This window comes from Coturnix japonica, unplaced genomic scaffold (genome assembly GCF_054131305.1).
Source record: "Coturnix japonica strain WE unplaced genomic scaffold, WE-NBRP24 Scf078, whole genome shotgun sequence".
In the NCBI taxonomy this organism is placed as follows: domain Eukaryota; kingdom Metazoa; phylum Chordata; class Aves; order Galliformes; family Phasianidae; genus Coturnix; species Coturnix japonica.
Window position 1 is genome coordinate 439,919 of NW_028188981.1, and position 11,653 is coordinate 451,571.

Here is an 11,653-nt window from a genome sequence, read left to right on the forward strand (position 1 = left end):
GTCCTCTGCAGAGCAGCACCTCAAGGGCGCACAGGGAAAGGAAGCAGGCCCTTGGTGGGGCCCAGCAGACCACGCCCATGGGACACTAAGCAGAGGATGTTACCAAACACGTAACAGCTGTACACACAGCTGAGTTGCCTTCACCTGTACTCCCAGGTGGTTCAGGTCGTGACTCCACAGTTACCATACAGGTGGCAAAATGGAAAGTCACATTCACTGTCTTTTCTGCTCATTCATGCAGGACATAGGCAGGTGTTCCTCTGATGTACTTGCACTGAATGGTGCCAGTGGAGAATATGCATGGAAATTCATTTTCTGTGAACTTCTCACGCGCTGTGATCTGAGCAACGGCTTCAAGGCCAGCAGTAACAAGATTGGTTTCTTCTGTCCTGCATTTTCTTGAATTCCATTCTTATTCGGCTTTGTTCCATTCAGAATGCAGTTATTTTATCTGTGTATGAAGATGTGTGTGAAGACTGGTCGTTTTCCCTAAAAGATGAACTTTCTGGCCCTGCAGTAACCAGGGCCAAAATGTTCTCCAGGTAGAACATGGTGGGGTTCCAAACAGCCTTATCATGAAACCCAATGGGAATTATGGTGTCATTTTCCTGAGAGTCTTAGGAATTCTAAGCATGCAAGCAAAGGCTGGAAGCTTACAGATTTCCAAATACACGTGCTGTGTATCTTTTACTCCAGCTGTGAGCCAGCTGATATTTGGGTGAAAGTCAGTGTGAGAAAGTGAATGTGATCTACGCTCTCTCAAGTACTGCTTTAAGATGTTTTAAGATGTTATTTATTTGTGAGGTACAAAGTGCTCTCTGGAACTTCTTACAAAAATGATCTAGCTAGCAGTTACAGGTTATTTTAATGTGTTTTTAATTCTGCGCTGCTTTTCTTAGGTGCCTGTTTCTGCCCTAGTGTCCTTTGCAGAAGCTCTGGTGGTTGGATACAGCAAATGCAAGAGCCCTTATCACCAGCGAATGCGTGCTGCAGGTGTGACACAGACAGTCCGTTGCCTCCTTTTCAAGACAGATGCAGTGGTAAGTCCGGGAGTTGGTATCCTTAATACACAGTGGCATTACAGTCGACTTTGTTCAGTGAGGAGTTTATCATTATCCACAGCAGAACCCGTTTGTACTGCAGAAAAGATTATTTGGAATGACTGTGCTAATGAAAGTAGAGATTTTGGATTATTTAGAAGAATTTGGGTGAAGATTGCTTTTAACTGATCTGAGAGAGGATGAGTGAAAAACCCAAGCTCCATTCTTCCTTGTGCAGCAGATCTCCTATGTGAGACCAGCAAGTCAGTTCTGCTGGGATTTCACTTCCCTCGATGTGAAGGTGCATATTGTCTAAGCTTTCTTCATACATAAGGGAGGAAGGCAGTACCTCCAAAGGACAGTTCATTCCAGTTATCTGGGGATGACAAGAGCCATGTTCTTCTAGACATGCTGATTTGCAGGCAATTTCTATAGCAGAATGGGGATAAAGTATACCAACACCCCAGAGGCAGCCTGGGGAGACAGTGAAAAACTGCTGAGTTTCTAGGGCTGCGTGAGCCTTCCTTTCTTGTCCCTCAGCCCCTGCAGCATGAGGAGGTGGTATTTGTTCTGCTCCAGTGTGGGCCTGGTATCTTCCATCCTTCCACCACTTAGCGTCTGTGAGAGAAAAGCCAGTCTTCATTTTCTTCCATGTTCTCAGTAGGTAATGGCAGTCTACTCTCAGATCTCCACTCCAGTTTAGCTTTCTTACCATTGATGGAAGGCACTTCCCTCGATGTGCCCTGGGATGCAACGTGGCCCCCAGGAAGCCCCTCCCCAGCTCTGAGGTCGTGGGCTGGGCTCATATGGCAGAAGGCAATATCCTTCTTATAGGGTGCTGTGTTTCAGCAGGGACCCTGGTGGTGGTGTGCCTTCACGGCCCCAACTGAGGTAGATCCACTTCCATTGGCTCTTCTGTATCTGGAGGTGAATCCACTTCCACAATCTACATCATCCTCATCTATGTCCAGTGTCTCATCATCAAATGCTCTCCCTGTAATTTGTGCTGTGAGTGGTGTGCCAGTAAGGGTCGGGGTGCTTTGGGAGCCCTTTCCTGAGAGTGGCTCACTCGTTGCCATTTTTCTCGCCAGACGGAATGTCTGGCCTGGCACAGACCTGTGGAGTGTTCAGCCTCCTGTTCATCTAATGCGTGGTCTCCCCTCACTATGAGGGGTGTCTTTGCTATCCCCCAGCTGCCCAGCTAGCTGCAAGTGCAGTGCTCGTGGCACCTGACAGTGGTGATGAAGGGACAAAGCATAACACTGTAGGCTGCAAAGGGAAGAGTAATCATAGACTCATCTAACACCCTGAGCTCCCTCAGCTTTCCCTGGGAGGCCGTGTGGGCTGTGCTCCATCTTCTCTTTTCTAAGCTGAACAAACCAGGGCTCCTCAGCTTCTCCTCTTACATCTTGCCCTCTCAACCCTTTTCCATCTTCATAGTGCTGCACTGGACACGTGTCTTTCTCATACTGTGAAGCCCACATCAAGCTACAGAAGACAAAGGGTGATAGTTCCAAAATGTTATCTCCTACAAATAACATCTTTGCTGCTTCATTCTGAACATCATCACTGAGCAGCGCCTAATAGAACTTCTTCTCTGGTCAGCCTGTTGCCTTAATTTGAGCCCTGATGGTGATGACAGCAGGCTTAGTATTGCTGTTCTCTGCTCACCAGGGTGTGCTTTAGAACAAAGCAGTTTGTTGGTTTTTTGTTTGTTTTCTATTTAATTCCTATGAAATGTATGTATGCCATATTTATGTACATGCTTTAAGTATCATTATTTGTAGTGCTGAGAATTTTTTTTTTTAGAAAACAGTTTGAATCAATTAAGGAGATTGTAAGGTGGAATGATACAAAGAAGGAAACAGATATTCAAAAGGTTATTTGTGAGGAAAAACTCACCAGTACGGATGACATCACTGGGAAAGGCTGATGCAGCCTCCACCAGGGACCGATATCCAAGAGATGCTACCTTAATGATGGTCAGCCCTTAAACGAGGTCTAGAGGAGGTGGAGTCAAGCTCCACCCCTTCTGGGAGCACAGCTCCATTACTCTCACCTGTGCTCCAACAGCTGACCCCACACTCGTTTCAGCTGATTAATCAGAGGTTCAGACTGTGATTACCAATTTCCCATACAGAGGTGCGGTAATTATTTACTCGCGGAGTGGTGAAAGACTGGGACGGGAGGATTGGCCATAACTCTTCGTCAGGCAGTAGGGAGAGCTCGGAACCCCCTCGGTACGGTTGGGGAAGCGCCAGGTTGGGGCCAGGTGGGATACGTTTGGCCGAAGGCGACATGGAAGCCGTTATTAAGGTGATTCTGCATGCATGTAAAACTCACTGTGGGAAGGATGTTCCTTCTAAGAAGGAGGTTGCTGCAGTTCTTTCTCTCCTGGAGAAGGAGGGGATGTTAACATCCCCCTCTGATTTATATGATCCCAATAACTGGGATGCACTCACAATGGCGCTTTCACAAAGGGTGCTGGCCACCCGAAAAGTTGCAGAGTTCAAAGTCTGGGGATTAGTCTTGGAGACGCTTAAGGCAGCAAGGGAAGAGAAGATTGCGGGGGATCGGGCTAGGGAACTGTTGGGGTTGGGGGCGAGGGGAACCGGGGGGGGTCTCATCTCTCCTACAGATCCAAAGGAGGAGAAGATGGCGCCGACCCCCTCGGCTCCAACTGACGTAACACCTTCAAGAACAAAGGAGGAGGAAGTTGAACAAGACCACTCAGCTCCAGAGTACACCCCGCCCCCACCTCCCTATCCAGCACGGAGACTATATCCTACATTAAAATCATTTATGGATGAAGGGGGAGGGGGACCCTCGGTGGAATGTACTGTTGCTCTCTGCACAACTGATAAGAGGGCAGTGGGGGAGGATGGTACTGTCTCACTGCCAGGTTCTGCCTGTTGTTCTAGCCACTCCCCTGAAGGGGCGGTCACTCCGCCCAGCAGGGCACTGGATGTGGGCATAGCACTTCGATGCAGACGGCCCCGGGACACGCCCAGGAGGGGTGTGGTCCTGTGGCATCTGGCCCGTGGAGCCCGCCCACACTCACTGACTGGGCTCGGGTGAGGGAGGATGTCAGAGCAGCCGATGTGACGGCTACGTTTGCCTTTCCAGTAACAGTGAATGCAGAGGGTACAGCTTGGACCCCTTTAAACTCTAAGGCGGTCACTCGCCTTGCGGATTTGGTCAAAAACAAAGGCTTGCGCTCTCCAGTGACTATGTCGGCAGTTGAGGCTCTCATGGCCTCTAGTCTTCTGCCTTGTGATGTGGTCAGCCTTATGCGTGTCATCCTTGAGCCTGTGCAATATACCTTATGGTACGACGAGTGGAATAGGCTGCTTCAGGTTGTGGTAGCCGCTGCGACCCGCGATAATAACCATCTGGCTAATGGCCAGGGTCGAAAAGACAAGACGACTCTTGCGCGTCTTCAGGGGTTAGCAGATGGCATGGTGGGGTCCCCGGAAGGCCAGGCGAATGCGCTTAGAGCAGGGGAGTTGGCAGCGCTCACGACCGCAGCCCTTCAGGCTCTGCGGACAGTGGCTAAGGTTGCAGAACCTGTGCTCCCATGGACAGACATCAAACAGGAGCCCTCCGAGCCATTCTCTGATTTTGCGAATCGCTTGATCCGTGCGGTGGAGGGGTCTGACCTCCCAAAGGGGGTCCAATCTTTAGTCGTGATAGATTGTCTTAAACAAAAATCGCTGCCAGACATTCAACAGATTATAAGGGCGGCACCTGGGACTTTGAACACTCCAGGAGAGATCATCAAGTACGTGCTAGATCATCAGAAAAATGCACCATTGACTAATAAGGGCTTTGTAACTGCCATGCAGGGGATGGCTGCTGCAGTAATGGCAGCCTCTTGAGTTGGGGAAAATAAGGATAAGGGCCCGTGCTTTAAGTATGGACAGCTTGGTCACCTTAAAGCCCAATGCCCTAAGAGGTTTAATCAGAAGGAATCGCAGGGACCGGGCAAGAAGTGTCAGTGGTGTGGTGGGGCTGGACATGCCGCGCGTCAGTGCCAAAAACTTAAAATCACGATGCAGGGAAACGGGAACGGGAGGGCGCCAATGGCCCGGGGCTCCTTCCCACTTCCTTAAACCGGGCTATGAGCACAACTCCCACCGTGGCATTAGCTATGGACCTAGGCAAGCGCCCATTGGTTAAGGTCATGATGACATTTGATCCTGAGACCCCAGTATCGGGACCTAGAACGGTGTTTTTTATGGCTTTCTTGGACTCCGGTGCGGATATTACTGTCATTGCGACAGACGATTGGCCACAGGAGTGGCCGAAGACCTTTACATGGAGAGTTCTCACGGGGGTGGGGGGTGAGGTGTCCACCTGTATGGCTGATGCAGGGGTAGAGCTCTCGCTTATAGGGAGGGATGGCTCCATCGAGAGGACTGTCTTTACGACCCCCACTATAGCCCCAATTAGTGGTTCCATTCTGGGTAGAGATGTTCTCCTTCAGTTGGGGTTGCAGTTGACAAATTTATAGAAAGGGCCACTGTCCACCATTTAGCGCTGCAACATGCGATTCCGCTACGTTGGAAATGGGATGCTTCTCCCGTTTGGATGGATCAGTGGCCCCTTCCTGCTGATAAATTAACAGCGCTTATACAGCTTGTCTCACGAGAACTTAAGGCAGGCCATGTAGAACCATCTCTCAGTAATTGGAATACACCTGTTTTTGTGATCAGAAAGTCCTCGGGGTCATTTCGGTTACTACATGATCTCCGAGCAGTCAATGTACAACTTGTTCCCTTTGGTCCTGTCCAGCAGGGGGGACCTTTACTATCAGCTATTCCAGAGGGGTGGCCTTTGATGGTCATTGACCTCAAAGATTGCTTCTTTTCCATCCCGTTGGCTGAACATGATAGGGAAGCTTTTGCGTTTACGGTCCCAGTTGTGAATAATAGGGAGCCCGCCCAAAGATACCAGTGGAAAGTTCTCCCTCAGGGTATGGTCTGTTCACCTACGATTTGTCAGATCGTAGTGGGAAAAATTGTAGAGCCGGTGAGACGATCATTGCCGGACTGCCAAATTGCCCACTATATGGATGATTTGCTGCTTGCTGCACCATGTGACTCTCGGTTGCAGACTCTGGAGGATCAAGTGGTCTGCGCGCTTACAACTGTCGGGTTTGTTATCTCCCAAGAAAAAATCCAGAGAGAACCGGGAATTGAGTTCCTGGGTTATAAGTTTGGGTCTGCAACGGTGATCCTGGAGGGGTTGGAAGTAAAGCCTCACATTACAACCTTGTGGGACGTGAGTCAACTCAGAGATGCATTTAATACAATTAATCTGCTTAAAGACAAAGACAGAGTTGGGAGTCAGTGGGACATTCAGAGCAGATCCCAACTGCATAAATACAGCATTCAGAGTCACCTAATGACCTTAATTATTCTGTGATTAATTAAAAGAGGTGATGGGCTGGAGTTTGGGCTCAAAGGTCTCAGTGCTCCTTCCCCACCTGAATTGTCTTGCAGTTAATTAAACACTGTTTCAAGGCATTATGTGAGGTTTTTAGGAGCAATTTGCTCTCTCAGCTGGGCACATTGCACTAACGGATTTAGTATGGAAACTAGCATTCCCTACATATGCGAGGGAGCCTGTTGTAAAATTAGGTCCCTCATCCCCACCGAGAATCTTGCCATGTTGGGGCTATCAAACGTGTCCTCATGGATGGCTTCCCTCATGCCTAATTCCCTGATGTAATTTTGAAGGTCTTCCATAGAAGACCATAAACCTGTATTTACTGGTGTATCGGTCTTGTACGGCCAGACCATGCGGCAGGCAGCCATTAGTCAATCTACAGTAGAGTGGTTTTCATCGGGGAACTGGGTCCCTCCATACCATCTCTGCCAAAGGGCAGGATGGATAGTTATTGTTGCCAATTTAGAGAGTTCATGTCCATTATCTGTTACACTCTCAGCACCTGAGTCCCATAAACGTAGTAATCAAGCTGGTACACTCTCCCCTGGCTTTTGCCTGAAATGTTGGACAAAGTCCATTAATTCAGTGGCCTTTATGGGCAAGCCGTCACATGGAAGTGTGTTTCGGCAGGGGGCCATTGATCAGGAGGTACCCCCTGCTGGTCAATCTTGTACTTTTTTTGTTTTTTGCATTATAATAGGACAAATTTGTAATGAGTCCGTCCTCGGAGGCTCTTCTAAATCGGCCTTAGTAACTTCATTCTCAACCAGATCTGTTGTTTCAGGTACCTGGATATCATTTATTGAGATGTAACAAATTTGGGGGTTTGGAGGAAAAAAATGATGTTTTATTTCCTTGTTAACAGACTGAGTTCATGCTCCTGCTGTTCAGTTATAGCTTTTAGTAATTGATTCTCACGCTCAATAGTATTTGACCTGATTTCTGCCTGATTTAAGGCAGTTAATAGAGGTCACATCACTGTGGATGCAGCCAGTTGTCTTTCTTTAGTGGTCAGCACATTCTTGTATAGGCCTTGGAAACATTCAGGTAGGCGGAATGGAGAGTTATTGTCCGCAACTTGTAATGGACCCCATTGCTCAATGATAGCAGCAGTTTCAAAACAGGGGGACCCCATAAGCCCTGGAATTTGTCCAGGGAGCATCTTCCCTAAGGGGGTAACTTTCTCCCCCTTGATCCAATTGCATACCTTCCACAAGAAAGACATGACAGCCACAATCACAGGCTCCTGCCTGGCTTGCCAAATGTAAGGTGGAATGATACGAAGATGGTAACAAAGATGGTAACAGATATTCAAAAGGTTATTTGTGAGGAAAAACTGACCAATATGCATGCCTTCACTGGGAAATACTGAGGCAATCTCAACCAGGGAGCAATCTCCCAGAGATGCTGCCTTAGTGGTGGTCAGCCCTTAAATGAGGTCTAGAGGAGGTGGAGTCAAGCTCCAGCCCTTCTGGGAGCACAGCTCCATTACTCTCACCTGTGCTCCTACAGCTGACCTGACACTCGTCTCAGCTGATTAATCAGAGGTTCAGGCTGTGATTACCAATTTCCCATACAGAGGTGTAATAAAGATGGAAAAGAAAGAGCCCTCTCTCCCAGTTAATGTATAAACAGCTGCTGTGACCACCTTTGTCCTTAGCAGTTGCTCAAAGGAACCCCAAAAACCATTTCAGTAGTGGGCTGCTTAAGGAAGCTGTCGGAACAGGAGCACTCTTTCCTCTTGCAGAGTACTGAAATACTTTTACAGTTGCTGACTGTCGGCTGCATTGTTTGTGGCTGTAGCTCCTGCTGTGAGGAAACAGGAATGTTGCACCCTGTGGAGGATCCTCAGAAATCAGTGACCTTGGGCAGGTGCTGGAGAGGAGTTGCGGGGTGGTAGCACAATGGACTGTGCCTCTGATAAAGTGACTGCTGTCACAGAGTGAGCAGTGACAGCAGGTGTACGAGGTTTACAGCACTGTCTCTCTCCGCTTTGAGATTGTCAGGCCAGCCCACAAAGCAAAATGAAATGGAGTAGGAAGAAAATGTGCTAGTAGTTCTTGCTTAGTTCTAATTGCAAAGCAGATTATTGCCTACTAGTCAGAGCAGGAGGGTGCCTGCTGTCTGGTAAACCTTATGCAGAAGCAGTGGCACTTTTGCATCATGTACTCCCACCCTCGTCCCCTGCCTGAGATGGGCTTTAGGGCATCCACAGCCTCTGGGCAGCCTGGGCCAGGGTCTCACTGCCTGTGGGGGAGGAATTTCGTCTACGCTTGTACCTCAGTTTCGACTCTTAGAGTTTAAAGCCATTCCCACTCGCATTATCACTGTCTGCCAATGCCAGGTAACATGCTAGGTGTGGTAGTGGGTCAGGTAATGACATGACAACAGTACATGGACAACTGTGCTATTATTATATTATATATTATTATATTTTTATTAATTATTATTATTTAAAGGTAGTGTGGAGCCTGGAAAAATCTGGTTGATGATGGCAGTTTTTCTGTGGATGTCAGATGGTGCCACAAAATCCACACACTGGCGGTGCTCTCACCTCCTGATGGTTGGTGGTGGAGCAAGAGGGCAGAGGTGGTGCTGGGGGAGTGCTGGGGGCTGCTGGGCCTGGTTTCTTTGCCCCTGCCAGTTGTTGTCCAGGTGTCTGATGCCCCTCAGCTGATATTCTGGGGGGGCTACTCCTACCTCCTAAAGGCTGATGGGGGGAGGGGGTCGTGGGGCTCCACTGCCATCCCTTGATGGATGATAGAGAGGAGGGCAGTGGTGGTGCTGGGGGGGGCTTGTGGCTGCTGGGCCTGCTCTGTTTTACCCTGGCAGATGTTTTCCAGGTGTCTGATGCCCCTGAACTGACACCCTAGGGGGCCGCTCCCACCTCCTAAATGCTGATGGACGGGAGGGGAAGAGCAGCCTAGGAGGGGAGGAGGGCATGGGGGTCCACTGCCGTCCCTTGATGGATGATGGAGAGGAGGGCAGAGGTGGTGCTGGGTGGGGCTTGGGGCTGCTGGGCCCGGTCTGTTTGCCCCTAGCAGTGGTTTTTGGGGTGTCTGATGCCCCTGAGCTGACACCCTGGGGGGGCTGCTCCCACCTCCTAAAGGCTGATGGACGGGAGGGGGAGAGCAGCCTGGGAGGGGCCGGGGGCTTGGGGGTCCACTGATGTCCCTTGGTGGACGATAGAGAGGAGGACAGAGGTGGTGCTGGGTGGGGCTTGGGGATGCTGGGCCCGGTCTGTTTGCCCCTAGCAGTGGTTTTTGGGGTGTCTGATGCCCCTGACCCGACACCCTGAGGGGGCCACTCCCACCTCCTCAATGCTGATGGATGGGAGGGGGAGAGCAGCCTGGGAGGGGAGGGGGCTTTGGGACTCCTCTGCCGTACCTTGGAGGATGATAGAGAGGAGGGCAGAGGTGGTGCTGGGGGGGGCTTGTGGCTGCTGGGCCTGGTCTGTTTGCCCCTGGCAGATGTTTTCCGGGTGTCTGATGCCCCTGAGCTGACACCCTGGGGGGGCTGCTCCCACCTCCTAAATGCTGATGGATGGGAGGGGGAGAGCAGCCTGGGAGGGGCCAGGGGCTTGGGGGTCCACTGCTGTCCCTTGATGGACGATAGAGAGGAGGACAGAGGTGGTGCTGGGTGGGGCTTGGGGATGCTGGGCCCGGTTTGTTTGCCCCTAGCAGTGGTTTTTGGGGTGTCTGATGCCCCTGACCCGACACCCTGAGGGGGCCGCTCCCACCTCCTAAATGCTGATGGATGGGAGGGGGAGAGCAGCCTGGGAGGGGAGGGGGGCATGGGGCTCCACTGCCGTCCCTTGATGGATGATGGAGAGGAGGGCAGAGGTGGTGCTGCAGGGGGCTTGGGGCTGCTGGGCCTGGTCTGTTTGCCCCTGGCAGATGTTTTCCGGGTGTCTGATGCCCCTGAGCCAACACCCTGAGGGGGCCGCTCCCACCTCCTAAATGCTGATGGATGGGAGGGGGAGAGCAGCCTGGGAGGGGAGGGGGCTTTGGGACTCCTCTGCCGTACCTTGAAGAATGATAGAGAGGAGGGCAGAGGTGGTGCTGCAGGGGGCTTGTGGCTGCTGGGCCTGGTCTGTTTCCCCCTGGCAGATGTTTTCCGGGTGTCTGATGCCCCTGAGCTGACACCCTGGGGGGGCTGCTCCCACCTCCTAAAGGCTGATGGACGGGAGGGGGAGAGCAGCTTGGGAGGGGAGGGCGGTTTGGGACTCCTCTGCCGTACCTTGAAGGATGGTAGAGCAGAGGGCAGAGGTGGTGCTGGGGGGCGCTTGGGGCTGCTGGGCCTGCTCTGTTTCCCCCTGGCAGTGGTTTCTGGGGTGTCTGATGCCCCTGAGCTGACACCCTGGGGGGACCGCTCCCGCCCCCTGTAGGATGGTGGTGGGGGACGGGGGGGCGGCATTGATGCCTGGTGTGGCCGGGGTCTGCTGGGCCTGTCGCTCATCTGCCTGTCAGCTGTTTCTTCAATGCTGGCTGATGACTGCAAGCCTTCACCCCGGGCAGGTTCTTTCTGTCCCCCAATGGATGGTGGTGGGGGACGGGGGGGTGGCGTTGATGCCCGGTGGGGCCAGGGGCTGCTGGGCCTGTCGGTCATCTGCCTGTCAGCTGTTTCTTCAGTGCTGGCTGATGACTGCAAGCCTTCACCCTGGGCAGGTTCTTTTTGTCCCCCAATGGATGGTGGTGGGGGACGGGGGGGTGGCGTTGATGCCCGGTGGGGCCAGTGGCTGCTGGGCCTGTCGGTCATCTGCCTGTCAGCTGTTTTTTCAGCGCTGGCCCATGACTGCAAGCCTTCACCCCGGGCGGGTTCTTTCTGTCCCCCAAAGGATGGTGGAGGAGGACGGGGGGGCGGCGTTGATGCCCGGTTGGTCTGGGGACTGCTGGACCTGTCAGAAATCCCCACTTGCATGGAGCCCAGTCTGGTGGGGGGCGGTGGACGAGGTGTGGGCAGCTGAGCCCTGCTGCCATCTGGCCTGTCTGTTTGTCTGTCAGGCCTCTCAAGGTAGGCAGGCTGTTCATCTGACTCTGAGCTGTAGCTGCTGGTATCATCCTGGGCTTCCTCATCTTCAGATTGTTGCCTGTGGAGAGAGGAACATGATGAGGGCACAGGAGAGCCCCTGCTCTGCTTCCTCACAGAGCGCCCAGCCTGTC

At 51.8% G+C, this 11,653-nt stretch overlaps 1 pseudogene; it reads left to right on the forward strand.

Moving 5' to 3' along the window:
* Window positions 1-3,162: 3,162 nt before the first annotated feature.
* LOC146751550 (uncharacterized) lies at window positions 3,163-5,152 on the forward strand (annotated as a pseudogene).
* Window positions 5,153-11,653: the final 6,501 nt, after the last annotated feature.